Source organism: Drosophila pseudoobscura, chromosome 2 (assembly GCF_009870125.1).
Source record: "Drosophila pseudoobscura strain MV-25-SWS-2005 chromosome 2, UCI_Dpse_MV25, whole genome shotgun sequence".
NCBI classification, from domain to species: Eukaryota; Metazoa; Arthropoda; class Insecta; order Diptera; family Drosophilidae; genus Drosophila; species Drosophila pseudoobscura.
Window position 1 is genome coordinate 2,022,350 of NC_046679.1, and position 13,804 is coordinate 2,036,153.

Below are 13,804 nucleotides of genomic sequence, written 5' to 3' on the forward strand. Positions count from 1 at the left end.
AAAATTGGAATACTTTCCAAGTTGGAAAGTTTATTCCGAATGCAAAGGCATTCTTCATATCTGAGAGGGGCTGCGGGGGCCTGCAGGACTGGGGACTCGGCAATTTTTCCCCAACTTAATTAATTATTAATTAGTGAATCATCTCAAAGCCAAACAAGTGGCCGATGGCTGGTAAAAAAAGCAGAAGTAAAAAAATTGTGTATAAAAATAAATTCATGTTAAAACATCGCACAAAAGGCCATGCCTGGATGAGGAGGAGGCGGGGGAGAGAGAGAGAGAGAGAGAGAGAGAGAGAGAGTGATGGACACGGGGGACACGGGCGCGGACGCGGACGTGGAGGTGGACAGGAGCTGGAGGTCAGCGCGTGCTGTGGCTTTTGTTGACCGCACTCCGCGCATTAGCGTGGCTAAATTACGGACCAGTTGGGTAGGATCAGGACTCGGGATGCCCTGCCATTGAGTGTACTTGTCCACTCTTATCGCGGTCGTGGAAGGAGTAGTGGCAGCAGCAGTGGGTGGAGCAGGAGCACTGTGGTAATTGGAATTAATTTAGCATTAAGCTGCATTTTCTTTAGCCAACTTGCCGTGAGAGTGGGCGTGGACTCTCTGGCGGACTCTCTTCATTATGAAGTACCAACATTTTGTATACTTTTTTTCTATTCCTCGTTCACTTCGTTCTGGCTCTTGTTCTTGTTCTTTTTTATGCATAGACATCGCTTGGGTTGTTAATTAATTGCGCTTAGTAACTGCCGCAAATGGCAGTTGGCAAATGATCTCGGTCCGTGGTCCATCGTCCATGGTCCATGGTCCATGGTCGAGGGCGTGGCAGGCAGAAGCTCGGAGTCATTAGCGGGCAAGCAATTAGCAGAAGTTGGCACTGGAACGCAGTGCTGCAAAATATTCCCAATTAAAGAAAGGCTTAAGAATAATTTCATTTCATTTATTATCTGAACAGAGTTCGATAATGGACCCGCATAATCACAATCCACTTACAATGTCTGCATTTCAAATCAAAGGCAACAATTGCACTCGTCTAAGCACACACACAAGCACAGACACAGACACTTACGAGAACGTACAGAGATATACATATAGTATTGTAGTATTCAAAGGACCTACATGGCGTATGCGCAATGCGAATGCGAATGCCGGGCGGGGGACAAGAGACAAGTGAAGGGCGAGTGAGATAGCTACAATTTGTCTGCAACTTATTGATATTTTACCCATTCCGAGGGTTAACAATGTAATTTACGTGTGTGTTCGATAAGAGATTAAAGGGGAAAATAATCATTGTATTTAGATTAGAGCTTTCTTGCAGAAGCTTATTGGTATTTCAAGAAAATATGTTTATTTATAGGGGAATTCTTTCCAAAAAGAATACTTTGTCTCCTCTCTTTATGTGAGAGTTTTTACCAGCCTTTATTCAGTCTTTGATAGTTTCGTATAAGTGTTTTGCTTGGACGTTTCGTCACCAAATGCCAATTCCTTTCGAGCACTTCTCGAGCAACCCTTTCGCCCAGATCCTTGGCTTTTCTCGACAAACTTCCACAGTCAATCGGGGGAGGCGGCTGACTGCGTCTTGTTACTGTTTTATCTGTTTTTCGTGTACGCCACGCCACGCCCCCGGCCTCCAAGTGCTCCTGCCAGCCGCCTCCACCCTGTGCAGAACTCATTGCTACTCATTAACCTGTGCGTGTGTGCTAGTGTGGGTGTGTGGGTGTGAGTTTGTGGGTGGATGGGTGCTATAAAATCCTTTTGTTCGCCAGCTGACAATCGCCAGCATTGCACTCGCTTCCACTCCGCCTGGGCTCCATTGTTGTAGATATATATTGTAGATAGTCATTGTGCTATCTTTCGCTTGATTACGGCCAAGGGATTTTTGGCACACACACACACACACACACACACACACACACACACACACACACGTACACACGTACTCACCTCCTTTCCATCCTTCCATTGTTTGCTGGCATTTGACCGCGTGTTTGGCACTGGCAATTTCGTAATAATCCTGACTGCCTGCCTGGTGCCTGCTGCCTGCTCCCATCCCAATCCGATTTCTAGTTCCACATCCACCTCCACACCTTGGCAACCATTAAGTGGATACGCTTATTATCCTTTGTTGGCGTTGATATGTGCACAGCTCTCTCTCTCTCTCTATCTATCCATCTATCGCTCCTGCCTGACCTGGAAGTTCTGTGTAATTTTATTCATAAACCCAACTACCAGGCCAGGCTTAGACGAGGATTCGGTGTGGTGTGGTTTGGAGCGGGTTCTGGGTATGGGTGCACCTGGGGGAATGGGGCATGTTGTGTTTTTGCTGCTGGCAGTTGGCAAGGCACCAAAAAACACACAGCAGGCGGCTGGCTGGCTGGCTTTGGCTGGTCTGGCTTTGGCTTTTGTGTCAATGAATACAATAACCAAATTAAATAACCAAGGTGATGCAGCCAGGCCCATAAATCTGTTGCCTGCAGGCCCGTCAGGGGCCATTCAGCTCGAAGACTTCGAAGGGGTTACAAATGCGGTACAGAGAACACGGTACGCTGCAATTAGCGTACTTACTCCACTAATAGATACTTATCTGCGGATCATAACTCATGGCTGACAACAATACGGCTTGCCTGGGAAAGGATCTTCGTCGCCCCTCTCACCGGAGGCTATCACTTTTGATATCCAATTTGTTTATTTGCGTTTATTCTGCCAGAAAATCAAAATAAACGCTGCGGGGACACATTTTTCCACATGTCCATACATCCTCGGTTCAAATGGCAAACAAATAATGACGGGGGAGACTCAAGTGCAACAGCCTTCCCACACAGATAGTCGAGCACATCCTTTAGATACATTTGGTCTGCCCGTCCCGTCTCGGCCCGGCCAGGTCGTACCTTTCTTCCACTTGACTGGATCGCCTGCGAACGCATCATTTCGGGCACTTGAGCTCTGGTTTTCCCCCCTGCAAACATTTTTATTTGCTTGTTTTCTTTGCTGATTTCCTTTTCTTTTTTTCTTTCATTTTTTGGGGGAAATTGCAAGCAATTTAACTGCAATTAAATTGCAATTTGCCACACACAGAGAGACAGCTTCAGGATTGCGCAAGCAGCCGAATCCCGCACAAAGGCGTCAGTTTTTGTATTTTGCAGAGTTTTCCTTCTGCTCCGAAGGACTGACTGTGGGAGCTGCCGCTTGCCGCTTGCCGCCATTGTGTTACCTTTGTGTGGGCCCTGGCAAAGGGAAAGAACACTGAAAACCTTTCCTTTGCATTTGCAGAGTTTACAATTATTTTCGCACTAAAAGCGAGTGCCAGAGGCGCCACCGCCCCCCCACCCCTTGCTCAGAGCAGACCCTCCTGCGGCTCTTGACTTGCCCCTTATTGCTGCTTTCTTTGTGCGCGGCGCATAACAAAATGGCCGACTTCTTATCTGGCCCATTGTACACGCCCTCCCTCTCGCTCCGCCTCTCCCTCGCCCCAGCACACACACACTTTCCATCTCTGTTCCTCGTTTGGTGTTTGGTGGGCAGCGGCGCGTGCTTTATAAATTGTATTTAAAAGATGTACCAAAGCCAAACAATTCCTTTGAACAAATGCCACAAATAAATGCTGGCCTTGCACCGCGAGGGCTTTGTGCGGCAGGGTCTGGAGCAGCTGGTACTCGTGGTAGGTGCTCTAATCGCAGTTTACCGCAGAGAGTGGAAGGTTAAAGCTCCTTGGCACTGTTAATGATTCGACTTCAAAGATGGAAGCTGAATTCGCTGTAATGCAGCTGTAATTCGTTTCCACATCATCCTTTGGCAGAAGGTGAAATAATCTACCCGAAATTATCTTTAAAGGCTACAATTTCGTATAATGATTACGGCATTCATTGGACTCCATTCCCAGCGTTCTCTTTACGATTCTCCCCTACAAAATTCCCATATTTAAATGGAGATTAATCATTCCGACTGTCAAGTATATGATCTCTCGATTATCCCCGGAATTAATTGCTTGTCGTGCCCGAAACACCTCGTCTTACGTGTTCAAACTGCCAAATTTGTCGCTAGATTGTTATTACGCATAAAACGTATATTAATTGACATTTAGCCAAGTGAAGCGCGGAGATACTAGGTGCTGGAAAAGGGGCAAGTGCAAAAGTTCTCCTTGGGCCGTGGGGCCATGTGCTGAATATTTAATTTAATTTAATTAAATTCGCCTGGAAAATAACTTTGCAAACAGCAACAACAAGTGCCCCCGGCGTAATGAGAAAAATTTGCATAAATATGTCTTGTCGCTTCTCGTATCCCATTGCCAGTGCCATTGCCTTGCCTTAACTTGAGTTGAGTGTTTGTAGCCGAAAGGAAAGTTATTTCCCAGTTCATTTCGTGCCGGCTGGTGGACGAACTTCTCCTGCGGAGATCCTGCTGCTCCTGGTGGGGTGAGATGTCGCTAATCCTTTGCAGGCAAATGCTGGCATATGCCAACACCAGAGAATCAAATGCCAAATTAAATTTTAAATAACTCTCCAATGCCAGAGACGCGGCGGGTGGGGGAGGAGCCGGCCGAAAAGGATAACAACATTTTCAAATGTTTAAAAAATTTCGCTACTTATTCAGAAAAAAACGATGAGCACGTGCCGCACATAAAGCGGCTAGCGACGCCCATCCCCCCCATCCCCCAGCTCCCATTGTCCTCGAAGGATGCTGCATCTAATCCCGATTCCGTCAGCTTAATGTCACCAAAACATATTTCACTTTCACAAATCGAAAACAAATTCTACCCGCTGCTAGTTACAAAAATACGAGAATACATATACCTATATCCTTTTTTTCCGGTTTTTGTGTGTGTTTGCCTGATAAATTGTTATCCTGTTGTGGCCTCAAGTGTGCGTCAAGTCCTTGTTTGAGTTGCCTTTGTTGCTGGTCAGTCCGGGCTCGTTATTTCGTTGGTCTGCAATTTATTTGAAGAGTTCTACTTCCTACTTTCCACTGGAATGGGGACGGACCTCGCCATGTAGCTGATGCATGAATTATGCGTTTTAGCTGTTTTTGATCATTTTTTGCGGCCATGGTCCGTACGTATTTTCCCCTCCAAACAGAAAGTTTGTCTGTCAAAACTGTGCAACTTTGTAAGGCTACAGTGGGATGGGAGTGGGAATATTTGGGGTACAATTGTGACTAGAATATCTCCCGAAAGTTATCAAGCACTGTTTTGTATCAACTCTCAAATGATTAAAGATTCAAAATAAAGAATAAAGATGGTTTTATGGACTCCTTATTGATTTACAACTCAAATAAAAGAATAACTCTTTAAGAGTAGATCCCCATGCTATAGATATAAATATTGGTACCATTTGTCACTCCCAATTGATCTAAATCGTTTGATTGAGCACCACTCACCCTTGCTTCAAAGTCCATCTGGAAAGCCAATGCCACAACCACTGTGCGGCCTGTGTCCTGCCCTGTACGGGCTGCACCCCTTTTTCGGATGGCTGGCCCTGGCCCTGGCCCTGCTCGTGGCCCGCTCTAATAAACTTAACAATAACGGCTTTTTTATCACCCCTCCCAGGGCATTCGTCATAAATAATTCTAATAATAAATTAAATGCATCCGCAACAGCTCGGGCTCGGGCGCGGGCTCGAGCTCGGATGGGTAGCGTTTTCGGGTCTGGTTCAGTGATGAGTGAGTGAGTTCTATAAACGATTTGCACCCCCATTTGTCTTGCCAGGATCAGACAGTTATCCCTGGCAATCGGGCAGGAGCACACAATGCACGGCCACCACAAACCCATTCTCTAAACCCCATCCGCATCCTCAATCCATCGTTTCCAATTTGCTTTTTGAAATGTTTGTGTCCGCTCGAGGACTCGCCAACATTTGATTTGTATTTGGGAAAGTCAGTTGAGCGTGGCCAAGCAAATTGAATTAAATTATTGTGTTGCCATTCGAGACTCGTTGGAGAGTTTTAATTGCCAATTCGCTTAGCCCAGACACCTGGCTAAGAATGGCCGCAAAACCCAGGATCGGGACCTGTAATTGGGGGCGGGCGGGGAGCTGGCACTCAATCAAATTCGTGTAATGAACTTATTTACACACTTTCCGTGACGAAATTTGATGGGCGCTTGCGGTTGAGATGAGTTGGCAAATGAAATTTGGGAATGTCACCCACAGACACCAGTCAGCCAGCACCAGACCCAGCTCCACAGCCGCAGCCACAGCAGCAGCAATCTACCCAAGCAACCACCAGCAGACACCACCTCCAACCACCTCCAACCACCTCCCCCAATCATTGTTGGGCTTTGCCTTTTGACACGCACACCCGCCGCCGACCCCAGGCCGGATAGAAATACCTTCTCCGTCTCCATCTCCGTGTCTCCCCTTCACCTTTGGATGGCTAAATATTACAAAGTGTTTTTGCGCCCGTGGCAGCGCGTCCAAAATAAAGGGGGCGTTGTATTTAGCCGTGGAACGACTCTGAATGAGGGGAAATTCTGGCATGGGAGTATGAGAAGCGACGTTTATTGGCAATAATTATGCCAGGCTGCTGTCGACGTCTGACCGAGAACCCAGCCACCCCGGGGGCGACCCCAATTCCAAGGATCCCCATCCGTGCGTTCTTCCACTCCCAATGCCAGCAGACAATGTCAAAGTGTGATTTTTCGCTTGAAATACTTTTGCACAAATGCCGCTGCCATTGAGCGGGGAAAATATGTTTTACTGGCATTTTGAATTATGTTCGAGTGCGCTCGTCGACCGCCCGTTTATTGTGTAGCCCCAGAATGGGGGGGATGTGGAGGTATCATTGAAAATTGAAATTTATCTTATATTTATTGATGAATGGGAATTGTGACAGTTCTGAAATTTGTGCAGATGGAGGGTGCAATTTCGGGGATAGGTTTGTGGTAATTTGTTCTTTAATATCTAGCAAGAAAATGGGGTTAATGCTCCTGTACTTGTAGGTAAAGAACTTTGTACTGCATATCAATCCAAAAGTTATCCCCCATCAAACGAATCTCATTTGGCTACATAAAACGTATTTCCATGTGCCTGCATTTCGAGTCACATCTGAAGTGGCCGCGACTCGAGCACAAACGGAGTTTAATGTATTTTATATGCGGCATTTAAAGGTTAAATTTCCTGGAATTAAGTGTGCTTCCCGGAGCTTCTGCAGCCTCAGAGGAGTCCCACTCTCTCGGCGGCTCTCGGATGATCGTCATCATCATCGGCCATTATGCGAAGGCTGCGCCTGCGCGCTCTGAAGGAGGTGGAGGGAAGCCACGGCTCACAATGGAGATCCCGACGCAAATCACTTGAACATATAATATAAACTTGTGTATTGTATATGTATACTTTACACATAACTTCATTTTGTAGGCATTATGTGCGCATTTCCATCATTCGAATCACAATGAACACGCGAGTGCCCACAAAGAACTTCTCTCTCATTGTGTGTGTGTGTGTGTTTGTGTGTGCCATTGTTCCCATTGTGCAATGTGTTAAAAAGTTGTAAGCATTCTTCTTTCTCTCAATATTCGATACCCATGCCGAAACCGATGCCAATTCCAACTCCAACTCCAAGATCTTTTGCCTCTGCGCAGGCGCAGCATCTTGAATTTCCATTTCTATTCCATATCCTGCACCCAAGTTCTCGTATCTGACAAGCCATTTCAGTCCAACGAGACCTCACTTGGGGATTTTTATGAAATTGTAATTCAATTAAATGCGAATACAAAGTGGAACACTTGGTACTTCCTACTTCGAGTCTGCGCTCCTTTGTCCCGATAATTGTGGTTGTAATTGATATTTGCTGGCCCAGGCCCTGGCCCCGGCCCCGGCCCTGGTCGGAGCAATTCAATTAAGTGCTTCGACAAAAGATTAATTGTGCGTGTGGGCGAGGCCGTTTAGAGAATGGTTTTCTTGCTAAATAGAAAGCGAGCCCCACACCAGGAGCAGTGCGATTCGGACTCAGCTTCAGCTGCAACAGAATGACAAGACAACAATTCTCCTGCGAATTGCTCATTGGTATTGCCCATACGCCCCATACGCCGCATGCCAGCACGAGCCATTTGCAAAGAACATGATATAAATTGTACCCATCAGGCCACAACTATGTCACACCACACACATGACGTCAAGGCCTGGCAAATCGAAATGGTCTGTCATATAGCAATGTAATGTAATGCCCATGCCTCTCAAAGAGTCCTGGCACATGGCGAATTATGTTTTGACATCGCTGAGAACTGAGCAGCGGGCGATAAAAGACAAAATAACTTTGTTAACGAGGCTCTTAAGCACATGCACATGCCCTCTAAGACAATCGCATAACAAATGGTTGTCACTCACTCCCCATTTCCCCCCATCTCCTCCCTCGTACTCCTCCACACACCCTCACACACACACTCTCGTTTAAAAAGTACGTGAAAATGTGAGCAGAAAAATGTGAAACGACTTTTCCAAGAATGAGAGGCAGAGGCTGAAAAGGGTGGCAGGACTCCGAGTCGGCATTGGCAGTGGGTGGGTGGCGCATTATCCTTTCGAGAAATGCTAATGTTATAGCAGGCAGCCGGAGCGAATATAACCGAAAAAAGATAAATATGCAAATATGTTTTGTTTTTTTCCTGTCTTGTCTTGGCTTTCCATCTATATTTTCCCATTTTCCCATTTCTTCATTTGAGCAGCGGCATAGTTGCGGTCGCTATATGAAGTCGTTAATGTGCTCGTTGCTGGATGATATCCTTTTTTATTCGGCATGATAGAGCATGTAAAGGGGCAACAGGACTGGGCAAAGAGGTTTGTTGAATGATATTTTTAATATACGAGAAATTGAATAGAGTTAAGATGTATAATCTTTATTGTTCGTTGATCGTTTAAGGGATTCTTTAAGGGATCCTTTAAGGGATTGTCAGAATGTGTGTTCAACGAAGATCTAAAGGATACTTGCCTGTATTAATACAGCAAACCATATGCGATTACTTAGAGTATTCAATAGTCTCTCTCCGATGGTTTTCTGCCCCCTCAGACGGCATTGAATTTCAATATGAAATATTTTTCTATTTTCATACTTTTTTCCTTTTTCCTTTTTCTATTTTTGGGGGCGACGATTGCTTTTTTGCTACAGCAATTTATACACTAAACAAAATTTGAATAAAAATCTGAGTAAATTGCAGACATGCGCCCATTTCCAGACCGATGCCCTCGGACCGAAAAAAATATGCGAAGACAAAGGATGCAGCCTTTGCCAGCATTCAGCATTTTGCATTCTTTGTGTCGGTCCTAATTCGGTTACGGTCTGAGGGGCCATAACCATTAGCCCTGGGCATTAAGCAAATGCGCGTGTCATTACAAATTATTAACAATTCCAAGTGGAGGAAGTGCCAAACAAAAGCCAAGTCCAGTCCGGTGAAGGCAAGTCAATTGAGGAAGCGAGGCTGAGCGAGTCTGAGCGAGGGTTGGGTGAGTTGTCAAAGAATTTGTCGTTGCCTTGCCACGTGGGGCAGAAGGAGAGTCGAACATGGAGTTCGCATGATTTAAATGCCATTTTAATTGAGTTCCAGAACTGTTAACTGGATGGCAGAGGAGGCTGTGTGGCAGTGTGGCAGCGTGGCAGTGCCACCCCCCGTTGGTGTGCATTGCCAACAACGCTTTTCAGTCGCATTCAAATGAAATCTGCCACCAGCTGGGAGTTGTATTGGGATTGGGATGGAGCGTGTGGTAGAGAAACATGTCGCATGCCGCACACTCACAGTATGGACGAAGTAACAACGATGACTACTGTATGTACGCACACATAGTATTTTTATATACAGTGAAATCTCCCTAGAGTGGACACCCAAGCGGATTGATTGCTTGGAGGGAAAACAAAAAAAGAACGAGAAATATATTGGGCCTACAATCTTTGCTGGATACCCATTCTGTCTGTCCGTCCAGAGAGCTTTCACTGTATGTATGTATGTGTGTGTGTGGTAGTGGCAGCCTTGCCAAAAGGGGGCGTTGCAATGCCAAGTGGTCAGATCTCGCAGTCGGCGCGCCATTGCTGTGCTTGTAATTATGAAACTATGCGGAAAGTGCCCCTGTCTGTATTGGTGAGCACTTCCGGCTGCCATTGTGTGTGAGAGTGTGTGCGTGTGTGTGTATCGCTTCTTTGAAACTTTTCCCATTGGCTGATGCTTCTCTTGCCACTGCCACTGCCACTGCCACTACTCCACTCCTCCTGTTCTGTTCTGCTCTGCTCTGCTCTGTTCCATTGTGCCTTGCCGCACAACTCGAAATCAATATCAGTTGTATCCTTCGGCAGCAACAAAAGAAGCTGCTGATTGACAGAAACAATTCACACACGCACACACGTACCCGTGGAGGGGTAGTCGTAGTCGTAGTCGTTGAGGGGCATACCCAGCACAATCGGAGAACAACCCTTCAACACTCAACTACATTTTGATTAAAATTTTATTTGTAGCTGCGCTTCCAAATACAATACATTTTACTTCCTTTGGAGCGTATACACTACTCTCGAGCAACAAAGCACACAAAAGAGAATCCTTTTCAGTTTTATTTGATTATTTTTTTTTCCTCTTGCTGCTTGTCCACATTCCGAGGGGTTGGTCCCCGGCTCCGACCGAAGTCCTGCCATGTCCTGTCCCCGGCCAACGAAAAAAAGCTGCCATTCGCCTGTGAAATAAAATGTATAACTTCCATTATTATTTTTGATGTAGTAGTTCTCTCCCGTTGTCACCCCTCCCCCCCCTCCCGTCCCGTCTCACTGACGCCTCCACTGGGATGCCTGCCTGCCTGCCTGCCCCACACTTTCCCCAATGCCTTTCGATGCCTTTCTTTGGACTATTTTATTTTAATATTATTTTAAATAATACGTTCTTTTTCCACTCTCCCTGTCAGCTGTCTGTAGGGTTTCGTTCGCCTCCGCCTCCCTCTTCCTCCCTCTCTGTTTGGCGGGGCTGCTGCTCCTTTGTTCCTCCGCTCGCAATTGGAGTAGCTCTTGAGTTACGTTGCCATTTTCGTGCTCTGCTCTCTCACCGGCTCTGGCTCTGGCTCTTTATTATTTGAGCATTTATTTTGCATATTGTATTCTGTTTGTTTTTTATTCGCCTTTTGTGGCTCAAGTGCAGGGATATAGTGGGATATAGTGGAGAGAATTGCTTTTTAGTGTTGAACATTTTGTTGTACTGCCATTTCCTTTCTTTGACAGTGTTGGGGTAGAGCAGAGAAAGGATTGTTGCACAATATAAGCAATCCTAATTTGGGAAAGGATACTTTATATACTGGTGGGTAAAACAGGATCTACAGCCTCGATTTAAGTCACCTAAATAGATATCTTATGCTCGTACATTTTACACGTGCTATTCCCATGCTTTCCCATAACCGAAAATTATTTAAACCATCATCTCAACGCGTGCCAATTAGTCTTTAAACGGGGACACATCAAACACGGACCAGACCACAGTATTCCACGTGTCCTGGACAAAGGACTTGTCACACTCGCCGACACACACACAAGCGAATCTGTTGTCAATTAAACAAACAAATAAACTGTTGGATAAACATCAACGCCCCCTTTATGAGGCAAATCATTGCGTTTAGATATTTATCGCACTCTTAACTCGGGCTAACCCCATCAAGCCACCAAATAATCAACCACCCAGCCACCCACCCAATCGGCCAATGGCCCAATGGCCCAATGGCCCAACCACCGAACCACTTCCCACTCGGGGCTCACACGTTGTGTTGTCAACCACAGAGACAGGCGACAGTCAGTACACGTGACATTTGCGCAGTTGAAAAATCAAAATCCTCAAAACGCTCCGTGGTTTGACGAGGATCGTGAGGACGAAGGGCAGGCAAACAATGAATGAGAGCCACCAACCCCAGAGGGCAGGCCCACGCTTTTTAAAATCCATTTATAGTTTCGGGTTGGTCTTAAAATCACACATACATTAACATTTACATTTACATTCACATCCACGAGTGTAGTCCCAAAGGTACAGTTGCCTTCCACACGGTGTGCCACACGGTAAAGAGCGACATCTTCCCCAGATCCAATCAAGAATCGGAAGAGGGAGAAATTTTCGACATGTCGGCTGGGATAAAAGACTAGAGCATCCTCTGCGTCTCCTCCGCATCTCCTCCATGCCCAGGCATGGGCAAATGTAAAAAATCACTGAAAAGACAACATTTCGGAACAAAAAGAAACCAACTAAAAAAACACACGGACAAACACACACCACACACCACACACAATATGTAAATTATGAATTTTGAGTAAACAATCTGCGGAGTGAGTGCATCAAAGAACAGGTCTTCTGCAGAGTGTGGGGGTCGTTTGGGGCCAGGCAGTCAGGCAGCCATTAGGGATCCCAGCTACTGTATTAAATCACATGCTCAATGCTCCGCCACACACACACACACACACACACACGTGTATCATGTGCCGTGTGTCTGCTTGGGCGGCAAACACCACTAACAGCCGAAAATCAAAATCAAAATCCAAAAAACAAAACAAACCAAAATGAAACGAAACGAACGGAACGGACAAAAAAAAATTGATTTCTCATCGTTTCGGCAGTTGCTCAACAGACGACGCAGGTTTCTCTATTGATGATGGACTCTCTGGTTATTAGCCGACTCTGCAGCCTCAGCGACACCCATGTGGCACAGTGGTTGGAGGTGTGGCATCCGCATAGAAAGGGAAATTAGAAGGAAATGTATGCCATTCTTAATCATGAGAAGATCCGTGTCTTTTTTACTACTTACCTTTTACCCGTACTTTTAACAATCTTTTGAAGAATTTCATCCATATCTGAGTCTGGAACTATAATTTATCCAAGAATTACATCCCTGTGATCCGTGGATCCAACCAATGTATCTCTAGTGAGCATCCAAGATTCTATTCTGAGCTTAGAGCCTTAGAATACATTCTCTGTTCAGTGCTTGATAAGATTTCGATTCTAACACATTATGCCTGCAAGTGTGATGAATATTAATCAAAATTCTCGAGTTTCACACGTTGATCGTCCCACTGTGCATCGGTGTCGCTGCGTCTCTGGCGGCAAAAAGGTCTGGGCCACCTACTTTACACGTTTGCTACTTGAAATGGCATTTGTTTTCTTTTCTTGGTTTTTTTTTTCACTCATCCTTCGGTCGTTCCCTCGACTGTCGGTTGTCGGTTGGAAAAATAAAACATTATTTATAAAGAGCGGGGGGACGGAGCAGGGTACTCGGGGGAGCCTGTCGCGGCCAAATTAGTTGTAGCCATATAGCCTCTGACCCGTTGCTTGACAAGCCACAGATTGGGTTACCCAATGAGTCGCTGTATCTTTCATGTTTGACTTGAAAAAATAGAATCTGTGCGAGGGAAGACAACATTTGAAATGTGGAAAAGCAAATAATAACAAATAAATGAAACTAATGCCAGTGAAAATCTCCCGGGGACCACCCTCGATTTGGCCCAAGAGGAAAACATATGCCTCGGCATTTAAACGGTTAAGTAGCGTAACCCTTTGCAAGGGACTCCTTTGAGGAGTCGCTATCGCCTTGGGGTGGGACACTCCATGTGCCATTTCTTGGGCGTTTCTTTTGGAGAGCTTGTTGTTTTCTAATTGACGGGGCACTTTGGTGAGCCGCAAGAGGCACAGGCAAGGGCATGTGCCATCTGCCAGCAGAAAGGGGTTTGGTTTGCTTTGGTTTGGTTTGGTTTCGTCATTGTCCTTTTTGTACTTTGTTCCCATTGCCTTTGGGCTGTATCTAATGCCCGATCTATTTGTCTGTTTGTTGGTTGGTTGGTTGGATTGCTAACTCCCTCTCCATCTCCATCTCCCTCACGGT